The 24,670-nt window shown below is 33.9% G+C and overlaps 1 long non-coding RNA gene across 16 annotated transcripts; it reads right to left on the bottom strand.

The window, feature by feature from the left end:
* Nucleotides 1–14,386: 14,386 nt before the first annotated feature.
* On the bottom strand, nucleotides 14,387–20,873 carry LOC113289228. 16 transcript variants are annotated; one of them, XR_003330936.1, is made up of 6 exons: nucleotides 20,315–20,854; nucleotides 18,942–19,765; nucleotides 18,656–18,863; nucleotides 17,712–17,825; nucleotides 17,381–17,595; nucleotides 15,862–16,933 (listed from the first exon to the last, which is right to left on the bottom strand). It is a non-coding gene; the product is annotated as an uncharacterized LOC113289228 (long non-coding RNA). The 16 variants fall into 16 exon arrangements; XR_003330924.1 differs by adding an exon at nucleotides 14,387–14,490 and having other exon boundaries at nucleotides 15,995–16,933; nucleotides 17,381–18,863; nucleotides 20,315–20,873; XR_003330925.1 differs by having other exon boundaries at nucleotides 15,861–16,672; nucleotides 16,851–16,933; nucleotides 17,381–18,863; nucleotides 20,315–20,867.
* Nucleotides 20,874–24,670: the final 3,797 nt, after the last annotated feature.

Here is a 24,670-nt window from a genome sequence, read left to right as displayed (position 1 = left end):
GAGTTAAGAGATAAAACCAATGTATGGATGAATTACAGTTTGTGTACTTAGTGTACGAATTGTTTTGACGGAATTCAGGACCGGAAATTTGCATACCAGTTCGCAAATTTATTCAACTGTTTAAGTCACGGTACTTAAGTTTGCATACCCGTTCGCAAACTGATTTAACTGTTGAAGTCCGGGAACCAAGTTTGCGTACCCGTTCGCAAACGGTTTCAACTAAATTCGTGTCCAGAACTAAAGTTTGCGTACCTGTTTGTAAACTGTCGGCTTGTGACCAATGTCCGGAACTTAAGTTCGCGTACCCGTTTGCAAATTTAAGTGGTTCAAGTTCTTAAATCGGTTATGTATGATTTAATACTCATGAACAAATACATTTATAAATTAAGGAATGCAGTCTTTGCAAACCGTGGCTAAAATGTTCAAGAACTGATTCTTTTGAATCAATCCGATTTTGCTTCAATTGTGTCTTGTACACTTCTATGAGAATATAAACAATTGAACAACTCTATGAGTAACACAATTAGATTCATTTGATTATCAATTGATCTAAAAGTGTTAAGATGAACAAGGTTAAGAGAAAAGTGTTCATATGGCTAACTTCAGTTAACTGTTATTGATCGAACTCAATATACATGTTTAGGTACGATTACCCATATCTAAACGAAGGTATATTTCATTTGTGTGTAATAAGCTGAAGACCATCTAACGGTAGAAAGAAATTAGCTTGAATATGGAATCAGGTTTCTAACGGTGAATATTGAATGCTTTGTTACCAAGGTAACATTTATTGCAAACCCTGATTTGAAGACTATATAAGGGAGAACTCTAGCAACTGGGAAACCTAATCCCCACACCTCATGTGTGATACTAGTTGCGACTAGAGTCGATTCTCCTTTAACCTAGGTTTTTCCTAAAACCATTATAGGTTAACGACTTAAAGACTTCATTTGGATTCTGAAGTCAGACCCAACTATTTTCTTTGTAGTTGCATATTCTGATCTACTTTGTTCTATCGTATTGAGTACTATCTTCTCTAAGATTCGCTCGAGATTTATCTCTGATAGGTAAGATATAAAAATTAATCACAAAGCTCTTCGTCTTATTCTTTGTGATTCCACAATAACTTTTTCTACTACCATATAGTTAAGTTATTGTGAGATGATTGATATTTCTAGGTTGTTCTTCGGGAATATAAGTCTGGTATATCAATTGGTTCCTGTTCACCTTGATTTATCAAAATACGGAACAAAAACTCCGTAGGTATTTCTGTGGGAGACAGATTTATCTATTCTAATAGACTTTTCTGTGTGAGACAAATTTGTTTATCAAGTCTTCGACTTTGGTTCGTAGCAACTCTTAGTTGTGGGTGCGATCAGCTAAGGGAATCAAGTGCGTAGAGTCCTGCTGGGATTAAGATACGTAAGGAACGCGACTGTACCTTAATCAGTGTGAGATTGGTTATGGATCAACTACATTCCAGTCCGAAGTTAACTTGTAGTAGGCTAAAGTTTGTAGCGGCTTAATATAATGTGGTTTACTAGGTCTCGGGGTTTTTCTGCATTTGCGGTTTCATTGTTAACAAAACTTCTGGTGTCTGTGTTATTTTTTTTCCGCATTTTATTTTCTATGTAATTGAAATATCAGAGGTTGTGCGTAGTTCAATCAATTGGTAAAACCAACCTTTGGTTGTTGATTGAAATTGATTGACGCTTGGATATTGGTATTTGGTACCATCCAAGTTATTTCTCATATTGATTCGGCTCACAGATTCCTATCTGTTCGATTGCAGATTGATTTGATAAATAGAGATATAACTCTTGGATATATTTTCCTTGATTGAGTCTGACTGTCTAGTTGATTCTCTTGGAATTATATGGGAGTTAGTCCATACAGATTTCCTAAACGAAATATTGAGTGTGGTTGTTAGACCCCCGCTTTTTCAGCTTTGTTAGCTTTTCAATTAGCAAGAAGGCTTAATTTCATAAGAATCGTTATTGAAGGCGACTATTTAAGCCTCATCAAGATGTTGAATGAAGAGATTCATACATTTCCATGGAGAATCATGAGTTTAATTAAAGATATCAAATATTACAGAGGGAAGTCCTTTCAGTCAGTTTCAATCGTATCAACCGAGAGGCCAATGATGTGGCACACTCTCTCGCAAATTATTCAGTGCTTAACGAACTCCACTGTGTGTGGAATCTTCTAACTCTCCCCCATAGCATTTCTCTTCTGCTGGGATAGTAATATTTCTTTTCTTTGCTGGTTTTCTTAGTTTTTTTGCTTCTTTGCCTTTTGGATTTTCCGTTGTAAGTTTGACATCAAAAAAAGAAGAAGGATACACTCAACCAATTTTGATGTGAAATTTTGATTTTAAGAATTTTAAACCGATTTTATGACGAATTGACTTAGATATCAATGAATTCCTTTCACTTAATCTTATAATATGAAAGGGAAAGAAAACATAAAATAAATTATTAGAGCACTGCTCGGTCGAACTCGCAAGCGTTGCTATCTCAAGCTTGTTTGTCAAGTTTAGTTGTAAAAATTATAAGCCTTGATTTCTTGTCTAATTATAGCTATGTCTCATATTAGGATAAAATGTGTAGTTGAGCTTTAGACTTCACGACGTTCATCGATTGAAGACGAAGAACTACTAAGGGGAGCTTGTGGAACTTCATCAACAAAAGTATGTGGAGACTTGAACTCATCTATCACTCAGAAGTCTATTCTATTCTATCTCATATTGAGAAAAGTCGTATATCTATATAGACTTTACGTTATACACATTTAATATTTCGAGCTGAGTTAAACCCGCTTATATCTTTCTCGAAATATGTGTTGGAAATATTTTTGCTTTAACCATGTCATCATTATTCTTGAAGAAAGTCAAAAGATGATCATGTGAAAATCACCTGGTAAAATCTTACATGATTTGTGTGAGACAGTCATTTGATGTAGGATCGGAATGTTTCGTATTGATCATTCGATCACTTGAAAATTGCTTATAAGTTAATAGTTTGTGTGAGACAGCTATTGTCGTCTTCTAAGAACGTTTCAACGATTGAAATGTGAGTTAAGAGATAAAACCCATGTATGGATGAATTACGGTTTGTGTACTTAGTGTAGGAACTGTTTTGACGGAATTCAGGACCGGAAGCTTGCATACCCGTTCGCAAACTTATTCAACTGTTTAAGTCAGGGTACTTAAGTTTGCATACCCGTTCGCAAAATGATTTAACTGTTGAAGTCCGGGAACCAATATTGTGTACCCGTTCCAAACGATTTCAACTGAGTTCGGTTCGGAGCTAAAGTTTGCGTACCCGTTTGCAAACAGTCGGCTTGTGACCAATGTTTGGAACTTAAGTTTGCCTACCCGTTTGCAAACTTAAGTGGTTAAAGTTCTAAAATCGGTTAAGTATGATTTCATACTCATGAACAAATACATTTATAAATTAAGGAACACAATCTTTGAAAATCGTGGCTAAAATGTTCATGAACTGATTCTTTTGAATCAATCCGATTTTGTTTCAATTATGTCTTGTATACTTCTATGAGAATATATACAATTGAACAACTCTATGAGTAACACAAATAGATTCATTTTTTTATCAATTGATCTAGAAGTGTTAAGAAGAACAAGGTTAAGAGAAAAGTGTTCATATGGCTAACTCCGGTTAATTTTTATCGAGCTAACTCAATATACATGTTTAGATACGGTTACCTATATCTAAATGAAGGTATATTTTATTTGTGTGTAACAAAATAAAGACCATATAACGGAAGAAAGACATTGGCTTGAATCTTGAATCAGGTTTCATCTAACGGTGAATATTTATTGCTTTGTTCCAAAGTTAGCAAACTCTGATTTGAATACTATATAAGGGAAAACTCTAGCAACTGGGAAACATAATCCCCACACCTCCTGTGTGATACTAGTTGCGACTAGAGTAGATTCTCCTTTAACCTAGGTTTTTCCTAAAACCATTATAGGTTAACGACTTAAAGACTTCAATGGGATTCTGAAGCCAGACCCAACTATTTTCTCTGTAGTTGTGTGTTATGATCTTACTTTGTTCTATCGTATTGAGTACTATCTTCTCTAAGATTTGCTCGAGATTTATCTCAGATAGGTAAGATATAAAAGTAATCACAAAGCTCTTCGTCTCATTCTTTGTGATTCCACAATAACATGTTGTACTACCATATAGTTAAGTTATTGTGAGGTGATTGATATTTATAGGTTGTTCTTTAGGAATATAAGAACGGATTATCAATTGGTTCGTGTTCACCTTGATTTATCAAAAGACGAAACAAAACATTCGTAGGTATTTCTGTGGGAGACATATTTGTTTATCAAGTCTTCGACTTTGGGTCGTAGCAACTCTTAGTTCTGGGTGATATCAACTAAGGGAATCAAGTGCATAGAGTCTTGCTGAGATTCAGAGGCGAAAGAAACGCGACTGTACCTTAATCAGTGTGAGATTGGTTAGGGCTTAACTACATTCTAGTCTGAACTTAACTTGTAATAAACTAGGGTCTGTAGCGGCTTAATGCAGTGTGGTGTTTAAATCTGAACTATGTCCCGGGGTTTTTCCGCATTTGCGGTTTCCTCGTTAACAAAACTTCTGGTGTCTGTGTTATTTCTTTTCCACATTATATTTGATTATATAATTGAAATGTCACAGGTTGTATGTAGTTCAATCAATTGGTAAATCTAATCTTTGTTTGTTAATTGAAATTGATTGACGCTTGGGTATTGGTCTTTGGTACCATCCAAGTTATTTCTCATATTGATCCGTCTCATAAATTTCCATCTGTTCGATTGCAGATTGATTTGAGAAATGGAGATATAAATCTTGAATATATTTTCCTTGATTGAGTCTGACTGTCTAGTTGATTCTCTTGGAATTATATTATATTTAGTCCATAGAGATTGCCTAAACGAAATATTGGGTGTGGTTGTTAGACCCCCGCTTTTTTTCAATTGGTATCATAGCAGGCAAAAACGTGTAAGACCTCATAAGTCTGTGTTTGTAGCAATCTGACTCTATAGACATTAGTTCTATCTCAAGCATCGCATCACCAGTTCAGAAACGTTCTGACTTGGTCCAAAGCTCTGCTTCACCTGAGTTATCTATCACATCTTCTCCATGGTCTGAAACTGTATATAACTGGGAAACACGCCTAGATGAACAGTTGAATGATCTTTAGGATGAAAGTGATTCAGACGATGGATACGATGTTAATGAGGAATTCTAACAATACATCAAGATTTTTGACCATCTCATAAAGAAAAAGAAGTCAACATCTTGCTTGGCTGAGTTTCAGACTTCTCTCTGTCTAGAAAACAAGAAAATGAGAAAGATTTTTAAAGGTTACGATTGTGGATATAATCTCTTACAATCCCTTCTTAAAGATCGAGAATAAGATGTGCGTTCAAAGAATTCTGAATGTGAAAATCTTCGTCGATATCTCTTTTTGTTGAAAGAAGAACTTGTTGAATCTGAAGCTAGATGTAGTTCTCAACAATGTTGTTTTAAAGACAGATAAAATGCATTTCTCTCATGAGAGAAACAATTGGAGGATGAGCTTTCTGCTTCTCAGAAAAAGGTAATTATGCTAGAGGAAAACTTGAAAAAGTTTAATCTTAGTTCAACAAAATTATCCACTATGTTGGGAGCTTGTAAGAAACATCGTGATACGCGAGGTTTGGGCTATGAAGGAATAGACGCTCCAAACAGTAGCAAGATTAATTTTGTTTGTAATGATAGAAATTTCCTGCAGAGATCTTGCACTAATGGAAAAAATGGAAAATTACCTTCTACGACATAAGCTTCAATAAACAAAGGAAGTCAACCTCCTACTCATATGAGAAAGTTTAATAACATTCCGTTCAGATGTTATTATTGCGGAAACAAAGGTCATCTTGAGAAGAGATGTCGTTTTCGCTTGCGGAATAAAAAACTTCATAACATTCTTATCTGGATATCTAAGGAAGTAGTCAAACCAGTTTATCATATTACTGGTCTTAAACGTCCAACTCTCAGACAAGAAAAGTGTTGTGATGAGCCAAGTATTGCCTGTAATGATAACACAAAGGCTTTCTACAATTGTAAAAAGAATTGTGGTATACAGACAAATGATTTCCTTGTTGATCCAATGAGTAACAAAAACTCTTCAAACCTTTCTTCCGTGACTAAAGGAAGTGTTGGATCAAAAGTGTCAATCGTTCCTGAATATACTCATATCAATAATCGTGTTTCGGAACTGAAGACCAGTATAAATAGACTCAAGTGCAGCATTAAGAAGGCAAGGAAGGCAGCAACCTCAGGTATCTCTTTTCCTCCTCTTGTTAATTCTCTTGAGACTAAATCTATTGACCTTCCCGATGATTTTCAAGAAAGAAAAAGGGAAAATGTCAATACCCTTGATGAGCTATGTGCTCGTCAAATTACAACTTGACTGCTTACAAATGTCCATCCTCTTTGAGACCGTGTAAGGATGCTCATAACTCTCAAGAAGCTCTTATTCTTGACAAAGTGGTATTTGTTTTATCTGCTTTTCGGTTTAAAATAAAATTATCATCTTACTACCGCGCCTTGCTCCGGTTAATTATTACATTATGTAATATATTTGATCAATAAATCTTGAGAAAATTCTCTTTGTTATTCACTTTGAAAATAGACTCCATTGGTTCCTTGGTTTTGAAAACATACTTCTAAAAATAGACTCCATTGGTTCCTTGGTTTTGAACCTGGTTCATAACCACGAACGTACGTGCACCCGACCCTTACCGAATGTGAGCGAGTAACCCTAGGGTTTCTGTTAGAGCATTTATCGGTTGAACCCACCAAGCGTTGGTATGTCAAGTTTGGTTTTCATATTAGTAAACCAAAACTCATTTAAAGAGTCGCTTGATTATATGCTAGACTCAACTTCGTATAGGTTAACTAGAAAGTCATTAGGATATGAGACATACAAGTATTACTCGAAGACTTAAAGAATGCGAAGAAGTAAAGAGCTACATCGACAACATCATCCTTCCTCTTGAGGTTAGTAATATTTTGACTTGAACTGTTTTATTCCTAGCGTATCTTTCAAGTCGTGCTATATTGAAAACATAACTGCGAAGCTGTGAATGGTTATACTCTAGTTAGACATAGTATTAAGGAATTACAATACGAAGTATAACGCTTATCTTTTGAACTTCGTATATAAGACATCGACATAATCATATGGATGCTATTGTGATTATGTGTATGGTTATAGGTGAAAATTTCATCATAGGACACAATGTTTACAATTGTTTAAAGGAAGTACATTCATAAACTTGTTTTGTGAATCGAAAGGGAAATTGTTAGGCTTATTGGTATTGTTATTCATTGCAAATCTTTGGATTACCTATATGTGTGATTAGTATAACCGTTCATAACTTGTTTATGTTTCTTGGTAAAACTATTCACAGTGCCTGAATTTTGTATTGATATGACTTTTATTAGTGAAACCGATCCTAAGTAATCACTTAAGATGGTATGATCGACACTTGTAATTGGTGTGACCGATCCTAGTAGTTGGGTAACCGATCCTAGAAGTTGGTATGACCGATCACAAGAGATGTGTAATCGATCCTTGTAAGAGGTTAGAAAGTCATAGTAATTGGTGTAACCGATCCTGTGACTTGTGCAACCGATCACAAGTAATACCATGAGATTGTGGTAACCGATCCTGGTACTTATGTAACCAATTTTTGGAAACTGTTGTAATCGGTCCTAGTATCCACATGGAGGTACAACCGATCCTTGTGTTTGGTAAAACCGTTAAACCCATGATTAGTGATTTGATAATTGATATTGATCAATCACATATTGTTCTTGGAAATCAGATGAACCAATTCTAAACTCATTTGGAAGTGTGGCAAATCGGTTCCAAGATTGTAAAAAGAGGATTTACAAACTACAAAGAAAAAGATGTCGACATACTTTGAACATGTGCAGTAATTCTTATCTATTATTGTTCAAAGATATTCCTTAATAACTGAAGGAGACTCGGATCAAAATAAATTGGGAATCTTTTAGTTAAGGTTTTTAGTTTTATATGCTTTTAATTTCCAGCAATTAATTGCATATCTCTGGAAAATAAAAATTAGTAATGTGCATTTACTAAATGGAGATTTTCTAATGAGATTTCGGTCAATATTTGGACAGAGCATTTCCAAGAATTATGAAAACCGATTTTGGGCATTTATTGCATATCTTAAGAATAATTCGGTTTTGGAAATTCCTTGGTGTCCAAACTTCTTTTGTCTATAAATATTAAAGTTTGCATTTCGAGCAAACTAATCCTAAGAGCCATCAAAACTACCTAGTTATGTTGTTACTGGTGGAGCCGTGTATTCGGAGAGGAAAGTACCCTAATTAGGCGACATCTCTTACGACCGCTCGTTTTAAAGTCTTCTTTGGGATTGAGAAGCTCTACGAGTACCGTTGGTGGGAAACTAGATAATTGCAGTTTATTATTAGTTTTCTATTGATTTGATTGACTAACGGTGGTTGAACTTTGATTGCACCTAGTTTGTTTATGCTTGAGAATCTTCTCTTCTGATATAAGATTCACTCAAACTAGATCGAAGCTTCGACGAGGATCTTTAGACCTATTTGTATATCTAAAGACGTTTTGTGATAATCCATTGTTAACAGACTCCGTTTTGTGTGTGATTGATCACTAGAGATTCAAGTTGTGTTGTGTGCAGGTGTTTATTGAAGATTTAAAAAGATTTCTTATTGGGTTCATAATCTTTGGTGTGCACAAAACTTGATCGGCTGAGATCCAACAATAATCGGTTTATCTTTTGATAAATTGGATTGATTAGTTGCGTAGATCGGCATTCAGTATTTAGCATCTTGATAGATCCTATTATTGATTTGCATAGTCTAAACACCATTACTTTGGTAGTTGTTATTTAGATTGATCTAGAGCTCGACAAGGGAGTTTATGGAATAAACATAAGAGCCTTTGTCTAACTCATATCACGTTGATTGAAAACAGTTGTTATCGAACATATTTGTTGTTCCTATACTGTTTGGAATACGAACCAAAGGAATTGTTCCAAGTGCGTGACTTATTACAAGTTGGAGGTGCAGGGATACTGAGGGAACTAGGTGAACTATAGGTTTAGTTGCTTGGTCTCAACTATACGAAGTTGGTTTAGATTTTGTATAGCGGATTAATTCTGAGAGTATTCAATTCTGGACAAGGTCCCGGGGTTTTTCTGCGTTTGCGGTTTCCTTGTTAACAAAATCTTGCCGTGTCTTTTACTTTTCTATTTCCGCAATTACAATTATTTTTTTTATAATTAGAAGTAAAATACACAAACGTTAATTCCTAATTACTTGATAGCAATCCTATAGTGTTTGGTTAAGTCCGAACCTATTATAAAGTAATCATACTTCGTTGTTGTATTGTCTCGATCTAGTATCCATAGACGACCACACAAAGTGTGAACCGCTTAGATGTATTGTCTCGACTCAGTCCATAGACAATCAGTTTCGGAGATAGGACTTATAGGTGGAAAAGTTTTAGATTGAGGTATATTTTGGTACCTTCGTCTTTTCAGTTTACCTTCGTCTTTTGTAACATCAAAATTTCTTGTAATATTATGGTGTGCACATGGATGCAAAAAGGAAGACAAAGTTGAAGAGGTCTAAGTTATTGAGTTTCACCAGAACCTTGTTTTCATAACCCGCTACCATGAGGTCGACCATGAAAACGATCTTCTAGTTCAGATGTCATCTCAATTGGTTGGATATCTTCTTGGAGATTTTGAGTTTGTTAGTGGTCAACTTGAAATTGCAACAAAACAATCTTGAGTTTCTGAAGATTGAACTGAAGAAAGAAATTGATGAACTTGTTTTTGTTCTATCCCTAGTTATTGGTTATGTCTATTTTTTTTTTAGTTTTTATTTTATCTAGGAAAATTCTTATGAAAATTTATTCTTGTGTTTTAAGAAGGATGATGAGGGTTTGGAATAACATATATTGTGATTACAAATAGCTATTGCCAACGATTTTCATCTTGAAATGTTTTTAGATTTATTTATTTAAATTATAAGTTATTTGGAATATGATTTTGCAGTACTAATCTTTATTGGTTTTATATATTGCAAATAATTTTATGGGATATGTGTGTTTATATTCATGAACTATGATTTTCCCATATATGTCAAAAGTTAAGTCTATCGTGTCATTATGCAAATATTGATGGAAAATAGAATGAACTTCTGAACTATATATCAAAGATTAAGTCTATGGTATCATTATGCAAATATTGAGGAAAAATAGAATGAATCTTTGAATATTCCGCAATATTAATCTTTCTCTGATCCGCTTCTATGTGAAAGTACTGTATGGCTCCGTAAGTTTTTCTTATGTTGAAAATTTCCGATTAAATTAATCATTGAGGTTCCTTTGTGGTTAATTTAATTGAATTTTTTGGATACAAATTCATGTTTCATGTAATTTGTTAATGTCCAAAGATATCCTCCTATTCTTGTAAAAGTAAGGCCGCTCTTGTTGTTCTTTCGGGAATGACATTTTATGGGGGAGAGTTCTTAATTGAACTTGTGCTTAATTTCCAAATCATTGTGGGTAGTGCGGCTGTCGAATATTGTAGGAGTTATCTTGTATCTTTATAAACTCCTTGATGAATACACTAAGTTTCGACTATGTGAAATCATCGAAACAAAGTTGATATGTTCTCTTTTAGTCATGAAGTATCTCTTTGAGAATTTCATTATGATCCCTCTAGTTTTCGTACCTTTGCTAATTTATATTGACAAAAAGGGGGAGAATTATTTTGTAGTTCACACTACATATACATATGGTTTACGGATCATTATGTAAGGGGAAGTGGTTTTCATTGTGAGATGAAGTATTGACTAAGCAGGAGTGATACATATCACCATAGTATTATTGTCAATGTTGTGATACAATTGAACTTTAATGTTGTGTAGTAATATTATGACACTGTATGACAATAATTTAGAACATTTGTTTTCTTGTTGTTATGGCTACGGATCTTCAACAATTATGATGCTGAGTTGAACACGTTCAGAATCACTAGAGTACTTGGAGTGGCGAAGAATTCAAGGAATGTTGAGGAACCAAGGAAATCAAGCATTTGGATGAAAATCTACAAAGTTTATTTATTTTGGATCCATATATATTGATAGTTTTGGCACTAAAATTGACAAAGGGGGAGATTGTTAGAGCACTGCTCGATGGAACTCGCAAGCGTTGCTATTTCAAGCTTGTATGTCAAGCTTAGTTGTCAAAACTATAAGTCTTGATTTCTAGTCTACTTATAGCTATCTCTTGGATTAGGATAGAAAGTGTAGTTGAGCTTTAAACTTCACGGCGTTCATCGATTAAATACGAAGAACTACTTAGGGGAGCTTGTGGAACTTCATCAACAAAAGGTATGTGGAGACTTGAACTCATCTATCACTCAGAAGTCTATTCTGTTATATCTCCTATTGAGACAAAGTCGTATAGCTATATAGACTTTACATTATACACATCTGATATTTCAAGCTGAGTTTAACTCGCGTATATCTTTCTCAAAATATGTGTTGGAAAGTTTTTTGCTTTAATCACGTTCATCATAATTCTTGACAAAAGTCAAAATATGATCATGTGAAAATCACCTGGTATCATCTCATATGATTTGTGTGAGATAGTCATTTGATGTAGGCTCGGAATGTTTCGTATTGATCATTCGATCACTTGAAAATTGCTTATAAGCTAATAGTTTGTGTGAGACAAATATTGTCGTCTTCTAAGAATGTTTCAATGATTGAAATGAGAGTTAAGAGCTAAAATCCATGTCTGCATACATTATGTTTTGTGTACGTAGTGTACGAACTGTTTTGACGGAATTCAGGACCGGAAGTTTGCATACCCGTTCGCAAACTGATTTAACTGTTATTGAGCCAACTCAATATACATGTTTAGATAAGGTTACCTATATCTAAATAAAGGTATATTTCATTTGTGTGTAACAGTATAAAGACCATCTAACGGTGGAAAGATATTAGCTTTAATCTTGAATCAGGTTTCATCTAACGGTGAATATTTATTGATTTGTTCCAAAGTTATCAAACCCTGATTTGAAGACTATATAAGGGAGAACTCTAGCAACTGGGAAACAAAATCCCCACACCTCCTGTGTGATACTAGTTGCGACTAGAGTAGATTCTCCTTTAACCTAGGTTTTTCTTAAAACCATTATAGGTTAACGACTTAAAGACTTCAATGGGATTCTGAAGCCAGACCCAACTATTTTCTCTGTAGTTGCATGTTCTGATCTTACTTTGTTCTATCGTATTGAGTATTATCTTCTCTAAGATTTGCTCGAGATTTATCTCTGATGGGTAAGATATAAAGAGTAATCACAAATCTCTTCATCTCATTCTTTGTGATTTCACAATAACTTGTTCTACTACCATATAATTAAGTTATTATGAGGTGACTGATATTTCTAGGCTGTTTTTCGGGAATATAAGACCGGATTATCAATTGGTTCATGTTCACCTTGATTTATCAAAAGACTGAACAAAACTTCGTAGGTATTTCTGTGGGAGACAGATTTATTTATTCAAATAGACTTTTCTGAGGGAGACAGATTTGTTTATCAAGTCTTCGACTTTGGGTTGTAGAAACTCTTAGTTGTGGGTGATATCAACTAAGGGAATCAAATGCATAGAGTCCTGCTGGGATTCAGAGGCGTAAGGAACGCGACCGTACCTTAATCAGTGTGAGATTGGTTAGAGCTCAACTACATTCAGTCTGAAGTTAAGTTGTAGTAGGATAGAGTCTGTAGCGGCTTAATACAGTGTGGTGTTCAAATCTGGACTAGGTCCCGGGGGTTTTCTACATTTGCGGTTTCCTCGTTAACAAAACTTATGGTGTCTGTGTTATTTCTTTTCTGCATTATATTTGATTATACTATTGAAATATCACAGGTTGTGCCTAGTTAAATAAATTGGTAAATCCAATCTTTGGTTGTTGGTTGAAATTGATTGACACTTGGATATTGGTCTTTAGTACCATCCAAGTTATTTCTCATATTGATCCGGCTCATAGATTTCTATCTGTTCGATTGCAGATTGATTTGAGAAATTGAGATATAACTCTTAGATATAATTTTCTCGATTGAGTCTGACTGTCTAGTTGATTCTCTTGGAATTATATTGGAGTTAGTCCATACAGATTGCCTAAACAAAATATTGGGTGTGGTTGTTAGACCCCCGTTTTTTTCATAAACAATAAAAAAGGGTTATTGGTCCGATATTTATCCATGTTCATTTGTTAGTCATTTGTTTAGAATGAGATTAAATTACACTCCACTTTTTTTATATATAAAAATCATGAGAAAAAATTTCAGCCATTTTAAAGTTCTTGAGTCTTGGATAGACCATGAAAGGTATTACAAAAGGTAACTACAGATAACTGACTCAACTTAAACTTTGAAAAAAAATCAACAAGATTGACATGCTTAATTGAAACATTATAGAAAAATCTTCTATGATAATTCTTATACCTATTATTGATGTATGGCATCTATTAAATTTAGAATTTATATTTTTACGGTTAATTATTATTAATTTAGGCATCTCTTATTTATATAATTTATTTATTTTAAGAAGTTATTTATTTTTAAAATTACTTAGATTGCAAGTCAGGGTTGGTAGAGTTTTCTTAGAATTAGAGTTCTCTATGGAGCTGTTTGGTAACCATTATTATAATGGATTATCATCCCATAATCATTATTTAGCTCATAACTGATTATGTATGTGTTTGGTAATCATTATAATAATTGATTATTTTCATCGTGATTGAAAAAATTCATTATTTTTAGAAACATAAAAAATTGTTTTTAAAATTTATTATAATCAATTATTGTTTTAGTAAAATTGAGTTGAGATTTTTCTCCTTATTTTCTCTAAACTATCAAGAAAGAGCTAAATAAATAATAGGGGACTTAGAAAAAAAATCCCCACAGACATATTTGGAATTCTCACAAACAGATTTTCCAAGGTGTGGATGGGTTCTTATATTTTCCTCACAGACAGATTTGGAATTCTAAGATCCCCTTAAAGGTATCTTTCCTGGTCAGGACATTATGTCATGAAGGTGCTTCAACACTTGGATATTCTTCATAAAGCTGGGTTAGTCAATGACAGTCAGTGCCTTCTTTGCTCTTCGGTTGAGGAAACTCAAAACCATGTTTTCCTTCACTATTCTGAAACTAGGAAACTATGGAATTATTTAATGGAGAGTTTTGGTGTTAACTTATTTTTTTAGACTGTAAAGTCCAACATTTGGGAATGGAAGAATAACAAAAGCAATGCAATGGTAAAGAAGTTATGGGGAATAATACCATTTGCAATCTGGAGGGAACATCTGGAAGGAGAGAAGTTCCAGGGTCTACAACAATAAGAAGAGAAAGTTAGAGCAGCTAATTATCTCTATTAAATGCACCTTGTATAATTGGTTTGTGCATACAAAAGTTTTTGATGGTTTTGCTCTTAGCACTTTGATTTGTAACTGGAATGCTGTCATACACAACTAGCTTCTTTCCTTTTATTGAGCTTCTTTAATCATATTGATGAGTGAAGTCTCCTTTAAGTACAATTTTCCCTTTTCCTTTCAAAAAAAAATTAGAAAAAAATCCCAGATCATTGTTTTTTCCTCTCCTTTTTCAGAGCATTTTTCAATGATAATCAATTATTTTAGAAAGGTGTTTGTGAAAATTTCTTATAAAAATGATTATACTAAAATCATTTATCTATTTATGATTATAGATAATCATAAATTTTACCAAAAAACGCCATTGGGGGCTCGATCCTGGGACCTCCTGGAACGCATGAAACTTTTGGGAACGAGGATGACCAGCTGAGCTAGGTGCCCGTTCTTATCAATCAAAATAGATTTTTCTCTACAATTATCTTACTTTTACTATCATTTCTTTATTCGTGTTTTCGTTCTGCGTTAAGTGGCATCTAGAGCTTCGGCTTCCGGTCCTCTTTATCTTTTCATCTAATTTTATTTACCCTTTCGTCTACTCTACCTACCTAGATCTCCACATCTCTTTATCTTGGTCAAAAGTACCGCGAGATAATTACTGCTCCAAATATTACCTATGTCGATATCAATTTTTGTGTTCAACAATCAATTATATGTTATTATACTCTACATTCATCAACTTACTAAAAGTATATTATTTGTTGGACATGTCGTTTGCAATATTTGGTGAACTCGAAGACGACTTCGTTTGACGAATTCTTTTCAAGATGACGGGTCTGATGCACGACATCTATTAGATTTAGAATTTACATTTTTTATTGTTAATTTAGGTATTTCTTATTTTTAGAATTTGTTTATTTTAAGAAGTTATTTATTTTTAGAATTACTTAGATTGCAAGTTAGGGTTGGTAGAGTTTTCTTGTAATTAGAGTTCAAGTATTCCCTATAAAAGGAGGCAAGTCTATTGTAATTTATACAACATTATTATATGGTGAATCCTTTAAATGAATGCATCTATAGGAGGAGAACGAAACATCACAATGCACTTTATTCTCCAATATCCACTTATCATGTTTAGGTGCTTGTAACTAAGGCAGAGTGAATCATTTTAGATAAAAGCATCTGCATTGAGAGAATAGTGTGTCCAGAAGCAACTGATGACATGTATATATGATTCACTGAGCTGCAACATGTGCAGTTTCAAATCCATCTATGATCAAGCGAACCAATCAGATCAAACCAAAACAAAAATAAGTCTTCAAAACTGAGTTAACTTTTAACTTAGGGATTTGATTTACCCAAATAAACTAATTTCAACAATCCTTGCATCAAATGTAAGCAGGAAAAAAAAATGAATTAAGAACCAAATAAAATGATGAACAAAAGAGTGGGAGATAATACTAACCAAACACTAAACTACCAACGGCCAGTTCTTCTAGACCTTGGTCCTCTTTCTACTTTTCCCAAGGGTTGCTATCAAATAACCTCCATCGATGATTTTGAAGCTCCAGCAGGTTCATCTTGACAGATTGAAGAAATTTGATGGTAATTGTATAGTGATCCATTAGATAAGGATAACCTTCATAAAAAATAAATTAGAAGTTGTAATCTAATAGTCACTTCCAATGGGACTATGGAGATGCTATAGGAATGAATGTTATTACGTAAAAGGTTTTTTTTTCTTCTATATTGCTTATTCTCTCTCTTTTACTTGGAAAAAATTAGCATGTTTTAGAAGATACAAACAGATCTCTTTCTTATATCATCCCTTTTCTTTTTTTCGGATTGACCTGTCCAGAACATACCGTAAAATTATATTAATGAAACCAATGCCTCTACCTGATACGATGGTAAGTTATATGAAGGTGTAAACAAATCTTTTTTTTAGGTCATACCTTTTTTTTTTCTTTCGAATTGACCTGTCCAGAGCATACAATTGTAAAATTATACTAACGAAAATGAAAATGCCTCTACTTGATACAATAGTAAGTTTGGCTTTTCTTGTGCAACTTGTTTTCTATGGAGAAGGAGTTTGTTCATTGGCGTATCTAATTGACTTCTTTATTCGTGCATTAGCATGGATCTGTTAAAGAAATGTACATAGTGTAGTAGGTTTTCATTAGAAATGCATTTTCCTATTTGAGTTAGGAGGAGTTACTTCAAAAAATAACCTACAATTATGTCTAAGTAAAGATAAAACATCATCTACTAATAGAATTAAGGTTATTCATTACGAGAACATATCAAGATGTGCACCAAACCTTTAGCTTTTCATCGGGTAATTCACTTGGCAATTAAACCCATACTGGCTCAAGCTTTTAAAGTGTCGACGGGTTAAATCAACCTGAAAAAAGAACCAAGAAGTGGATCATTTTTCTAATCATCCTTTGAATAACACTTGGAATTGGTAAAAGACAACACCTTACTGATAATGGGCCATGAGTGGTTTTGTTCACTGTTTCTCTGCCCAAACATGCAATTCTTTTAGACATAAAGTAATTGAAAGAGACCCAAGAAGGGCCGTGTTTTTCTATTTCTTCTATTTTTTGGTATAACAGAGATGTGTGCAGGTGTCCTAAGTGAGGTTCGCTATCACTAAGGGCAAGCACCATTTTTAGACTATATCTGTTCCAACAAAACTGATGTTTCTAGAACAATATCCCTAATGAAATAAGAAACAACTGATGTGTGGCATCAGTTGTTTTGCTTAATAGCCTGTCTTAACTCACAGTGGTAAATATGAAGTAACACACAATTTAATATAGGAAATACTATTTGATGAAGGTAAAACCTGGTGTTACGTGTACATATGACATGCGATAGACTGAGATGGCCATGCTTAATATCCCTCCATATGTAACTGAAACAAATTTTGAGAACCTCGCAGAACAATCTTCTGCAACTACTAAAAGGTTTTCTTCATCTCTTTGAATACCTATTAAGAATTTCGTAACACTTTTTTCCTGTTGCCATGGATGTACGAAGAATCTAAGCCCTCCACATGAACTGATGCATTAATACACATGACCTCAGTTGCATTAAAAAAAGAAATCTAAGCATCCATATTAAAAATAATAAATGATGGAATGATATATAAGTCGAAGAACAGGTGACTAACTAACATGAGTATATTTTGCATTTCCGTCATTTCAGCTAAGTCCACTTAGAAAAGAAAACAGACTCTGGGTGATGGACAACCAACTCCAGGAAACTTTCGACAATCAACAATGTTATATCTACAAACAGAACATTCAGTACGAATTAAGAGGTAAATTGATAATATACAAACAGGCGCTACCTAGTACAATAATATAAGCATTCTCTATGCAGTTGTTGATAAACAGCGGACAACTATCTGTCCCATTACATAGAGTACCCAGTCCTGCGTGTCCCTGCAATTCCCAACCAACAAACTCACATGCTCAAAGGCTTCTCGCATAAAAAATTTACGGACTCTTCCCACCTCCCGGCAATTCAAAACTCAAAATATGACCTAAAACCTAGCCAGAAATCAATCCAAGAGAAAACCCATACTTCATGACCTACAGATAAACTAAAAAAATGAATTAAAATTTTTACAGTCTCTTCATACACCCATGCAATTTACAGTCTCTTCCTACACCCATGCAATTCATAACTCAAATCAAAACATGGGGAGGAATCAAAATGTAAGACTATATTATAAATATTATAAATGCACCAACTAATTAATCTATTCAATAAATTGCACCGTCATTTTTACTATACAGAACCACGAAAGGTTAGACTAACCTCAATCCTTCCTATATATGTTGACTCATATCTATAGTTTCAAGGATACCAAATATCGACTTTAATTGAAAAGTAGTAGACATATCCCAGGAGTGTTCCTAGGAGGGAAAACCTTTGAGTAGTACTTAGTCTGTGCAGCAATAGCAGGATCAATAAAATTCCATAAAACTTGAAAATTCCCAACAAAGGCTTCCTCAATAAGGATTTTTAAGGATTTTTATAGAAGTACACCAACATAAAGATGAAATAATGATTTCGAATGAAAAAACATCATAGAATGGCATATTATATATACCACACCAAGAAAGAATGAGGAAAGGGGAACTCATTGCTTGGTGCTCCTCTAAGACTTGTTTCTTGATTCCTCCAAAGAAGCCTTACATTAATCCAACTCATGCATGCGCCAGATAGGAAGCTTGGTATGATGCTGACTCTTCTATAAAGAAGCTCAAGAGTATGCATATAAGTAGCAAGAAGAATGGCAGTGTTGGTACATGTTGAAACTGAAATCAATAATTAGTTCATTTTTCATCTTGCTGAAATTTAACAAATATTAATTCGACGCGGGAGAAGGATAATACCTTTGTTTTTTCTTGAATGATGGAAGCAAAGATTATTCCTCATCAGGTAAACTTTGTTTAATTCCCACCACGAATCCTATAAGGACTCGTTGGAATCCAGAAATTTGTGTATATAAATGTATTAAGAAAGGGAAAAAAAATCAATAATACAATGTTAAGTGTTCCTCAATAAACGGGTATGAATTTCGAAGCTCTATTAGTAATTCACTGAACCAACTTAGTATCAGAATCTAGCCATCCATATAAAATAACCTGTCGACACTCGAGCTTAAAATCAGAATTTTCCCAGCGTAATAACCTTTGAGTGTTCCTGAGAAATTACATAAGAGGCTTCTTTTTAAAAATAGCTGTTGCTTTCGCCTCTCTTCATCACATATGGAAGTTTCTTCGCCTTCTTACCAAATTCGACATTTTTTGCTTTCAAATAACTATCCATGTCAAAATAACAAAACCCATTTAATCAATTAAAGAGACAAATAGATGAGATCAGAGCTGTATGAATCAAAGTGTTCTATAGATAGCTAATCAAAACTCATAAAATCTATCTAGAGGGATAAAGAGGATTGGTACATGTGGTATTAACAAATCAGAAACTATTAAATGATCAAAGGAAATTAGAAAAGCGTGAAGAAAATTCAAAGCTCAATCAACTGACACATGCACAATTCCCAAATCTCAAATCAATTTGAAATATATACTGAATACGCGAATCTAAATAGCCCAGGACTAAACAATATAAGCAGCTGATCTGAAACAACAAACCCAGCCTGACGCAATTGCAGGTGGTTGCAGAGCTTGCGTTGTTCTTTTGTCCAGGTATGATCCTGCACACGAAAAGGTTGAGGATAATAATCTTTAGAAGCATTACATATATGAGCCTAATCATCTAAACCACGATACCCATATTATGAATGGTTCAAAAAAATATATAGATAAAAGATTATCGGAATTTAAATTACGAAGAACATGTGAAGTTGTTGCTTTGAACTGTGGTTTTCAAATCAGGACAAAGAAAAAAGAGAGATCCTAACAAAAACCCTGGATAACAAAATAGGTCAGCAAATAATTGCTATGATTTTTAAGAAACATCACAGATCAAATTGAAAAACGCTTATTAAGAATTGAAATTAAGAATTGAAAATGCTGACAATAAGTAGAAATTGAACAATTTTACTAATCGAAACAATTGAAAGGTCGAATCCTAGATATCATATAAGAATTGATAAGTCAGTATTTCTCAGCAAGTTAATACGGCAACTATTAAACTACTTCAATTGAACTATATTAAAAAACCGTCAAATATATGAAACCCTAGGTATTAATTCTGAAATCATACCAAAAATCAATGAACTATTACCAGAGTCTCTTCTTACCTAGAAAATCCCTCAAATTCAACTGAAATCAACAAAAATGAGATGAAGATGTTTTAAGCACTTGCTCAACTATAAGAAGATGATGTTGTGGTTCACTGAACCGTTGTTGCTGCCGAGAAGGAGAAGTGGATGAAGATATAGATCCTGACGGCGGTGTAGGTAGTGTTGTATGAGAATAATTGAATATGTGTAAGGAAACCTCTCTCTACATCTCTGGAGAAAGAAAGAAAGAAACCTTAATTTCATGGCACTGCTAAATCGCCATAAAGAAAGAAAGATGGTATCTGAAGATTCCATGTATAGAACAAACTGGTGGTACGAATTGTTAAAATCGAAAGTTTCCCAGCCGTCCAATGACTTTCCCATCCGGAATATCTAGACCACCAAATCATGATTCCGTTAACATCATCCGTCTGATAGCCCTAGTCATCAAGGACACAAACACCATACCTTTTATATAACAATGATTATTATTATCAATCAACACATAGCTTTCTCTGCAATTATCCTACTTTTGCTATCATCAATTCTTTATTCACGCTTCCATTCTGCGTTAATTATGGAAATTATACACAACTACAATCTTCTTCATATTCTTTTTTTAATCCGTCGTGTGTTAGAAGGCTATGGGAGGAGTTCTTTGACGACATGGTTGAAGGTTGTTCGAGTTGAAGTGATACACGATATGTATTCATATCAAACCCTCTTCTTAGAGAGTTTGATCTACTACTTCAACACATAATAATTGTCTATCAGAATATGATCTTCCACCTATTACAAGTATATTGGATACTAATTTATAGATGTATGGTTTGATTCAAGAAGAGGTATTTATTTCTGCTTCCGAAGAAGATGAACATCTGTTTGTACTTGATTTTTCTTTTCTTTTGCTTCACTGGATTGAAGTACGGACTGATGTTCAGTGAGTGGCAGACGATGCTTGGATCAATTCTCACCATGTTTGACATTTTCCATGCAAATGAGTCTACACTATCTTTCAGGAATTGTTGTAGACCCCTCTTTTCTTGAGCAGTGAGATCTTTTCCCAGATAGGTTATTTTTGGTTCGTCATCAACCCAGGTTTACTTCTTCCAGTAATTCAACTACTTCTTATTTAAATTCTCTGTCTGGTAAACTGATCATATCATTATGTATTTCAGGCTTTACTGTTAAAGTATGTTGACTATATTGAGTCTTCGTTGTCAAGTAATTGAGTTCTGCTTCAGCTCTCAAGCGCTTTGAGATTTTACTTGGAAGCTTTAATTGCTATCCTCTAGAACCTCTTTGTGTGCCTTCCTACTGGATGAGATAGGGAACAACTGTAACACCCCAAAATTAAGCTACTTATTAATCTACGAGATCCACATAAAAAGGCATTAAGGATCTAAATCATTTACCTGGACATCAATTGGAAGGTTTGATATAAAGTTTAACCCAAAACGAAACCCACTCTCGAGCATTTATAAGTAAAAAAAAAACCATCCAGTCATATAAATAAAATAATGTGTTTGTGGTTACTGAAAAGACGAGGGTACCCAAATATACCTCAATCTAAAACTTTTCCACCTATAAGTCCTTTATCCGAAAGTGATTGTCTCTATGGACTGAGTCGAGACAATGCAACTAATCGGTTCACACTTCGTGTGATCGTCTATGGATACTAGATCGAGACAATACAACAACGAAGTATGATTACTTGATAATAGGTTCGGACTTAACCAAACACTATAGGATTGATATCAAGTAATTAGGAATTAACGTTTGTGTATTTTACTTCTAATTATAATTGCGGAAATAGAAAAGTAAAAGACACAACAAGATTTTGTTAACGAGGAAACCGCAAATGCAGAAAAACTCTGGGACCTTGTCCAGAATTGAATACTCTCAGAATTAATCCGCTATACAAAATCTAAACCAACTTCATATAGTTGAGAGCAAGCAACTAAACCTATAGTTCACCTAGTTCCCTCAGTATCCCTGCGCCTCCAACTTGTAATAAGTCATGCACTTGGAACAATTCCTTTGGTTTGTATTCCAAACAGTAAAGGAACAACAAATCCGTTCTGTGACAACTCTTTTCAAACAATGTGATATGAGTTAGACAAAGACTTTTCTATTTACCATAAACTCTTTTGTCGGGTACTAGATCTATCTAAATAACAACTACCAAAGTAATTGTGTTTAGACTAAGCAAATCAATAATAGGATTTATCAAGATGCTAAATATTGAATGCTGATCTATGCAACTAAGCAATCCAATTTATCAAAAGATAAACCGATTATGGTTGGATCCCAGCCGATCAAGTTTTGTGTACACCAAAGATTATGAACCCGATAAGAAATCTTCTTTGTCTTCAAATCTTCTTTGATCTGCAATAAGCACCTGCACACAACACAACTTGAATCTCTTGTGATCAATCACACACAGAACAAAGTCTGTTAACAATGGATTATCACAAGACGTATTTAGATATACAAACAGGTCCAAAGATCCCCGTCGAAACTTCGATCTAGTTTGGGTGAATCTTATATCAGAAGAGAAAATTCTCAAGCATAAAAAAAATTAGGTGCAATCAAAGTTCAACCACCGTTAGTCAATCAAATCAATCGAAAACTAATAATAAACTGAAGTTATCTAGTTTCCCACCAACGGTACTCGTTGAGCTTCTCAATCCCAAAGAAGTCTTTAAAACGAGCGGTCATAAGAGATTTCGCCTAATTAAGGTACTTTTCTCTCCGAATAGACGGCTCCACCAGTAACAACACAACTAGGTAGTTTTGCTGGCTCTTAGGATTAGTTTGCTTGAAATGCAAACTTCAATATTTATAGACAAAAGAAGTTTGGACACCAAGGAATTTCCAAAACTGAATTATTCTTAAGATATGCAATAAATGCCCAAAATCGGTTTTCACAATTCCTGGAAATGCTCTGTCCAAATAATGACCGAAATCTCACTAGAAAATCTCCAATTAATAAATGCACATTACTAATTACTAATTTTTATTCTCCAGAGATATGCAATTAATTGCTGGAAATTAAAATCATATAAAACTAAAAACCTTAATTAAAAGATTCTCAATTTATTTCGATTTGGGATTTTCCATTAGTTATTAAAGAATATCTTTGAACAATAATAGATAAGAATTACTGCATATGTTCAAAGTATGTCAACATCTTTTTCTTTGTAAATCCTTTTTCATATTTACAATCTTGGAACCCTTTCACACTTCCAAACGAATTTAGAATTGGTTCTTCTGATTTCCAAGAACTATATGTGATTGATCAATATCAATTATCAAATCACTAAACATGGATTTAACGGTTCTACCAAACATAAGTTAGGTTCTACCTCCACGTGGGTACTAGGATCGGTTACACTAGTTTTCAAAATTTGGTTAACTATGTACCAGGATCGGTTACCACATTCTTATGGTATTTACTTGTGATCGGCTGCACAAGTCATAGGATCGGTTGCACCAATTACTAAGGCTTGCTAACCTATTACAAGGATCGATTACACATATTTGTGATCGGTCACACCTCTTACTAGGATCGGTCACCCAATGTCTAGAGTTTGTCATGCCAATTACAAAATATCGATCATACCATCTTAGGTGATTACTTAAGATCGGTTTCACTAATAAAAGTTATACCAATACAAAAGTCAGGCATTATGAATAGTTTTACCAAGAAACATAAACAAGTTATGAACGGTTATACTAATCACACATATTGGTAATCCAAAGGTTTGTAATGAATAACAATACCAATAAGCCTAGCAATTTTCCTTTCGATTCACAAAACAAGTTTATGAGTGTATTTCCTTTAAACAATTATAAACATTGTTTCTTAGGATGAAATCTTCACCTATACCCATACACATAATCACAATAGCATTCACACGATTATGTAGATGTCTTATATACGAAGTTCAAAAGATAAACGTTATACTTTGTATTGTAATTCCTTAATACTATGTATAACTAGAGTGTAATCATTCACAGCTTCGCAGTTACATTTTCAATATAGCACGACTTGAAAGATACGTTAGGAATGAAACAGTTCAAGTTAAAATATTACTAACCTCAAGAGGAAGGATGATGTTGTCGATGTATCTCTTTGCTTCTTCACATTCTTCAACTCTTCGAGTAATACTTGTATGTCTCATATCTTAATGACTTTCTAGTTAACCTATACGAAGTTGACTCTAGCATATAATCAAGCAACTCTTTAAATGAGTTTTGGTTCACTAAAATATGACAACCAAACTTGACATACCACGCTTGGTGGGTTCAACCGATCTATGCTCTAATAATTACAAAAATGTACATATCTAAAGTGAAATACATGCTCAT

Source organism: Papaver somniferum, chromosome 6 (assembly GCF_003573695.1).
Source record: "Papaver somniferum cultivar HN1 chromosome 6, ASM357369v1, whole genome shotgun sequence".
Classification (NCBI taxonomy): domain Eukaryota; kingdom Viridiplantae; phylum Streptophyta; class Magnoliopsida; order Ranunculales; family Papaveraceae; genus Papaver; species Papaver somniferum.
This window is presented reverse-complemented; position numbering and strand designations above follow the sequence as displayed.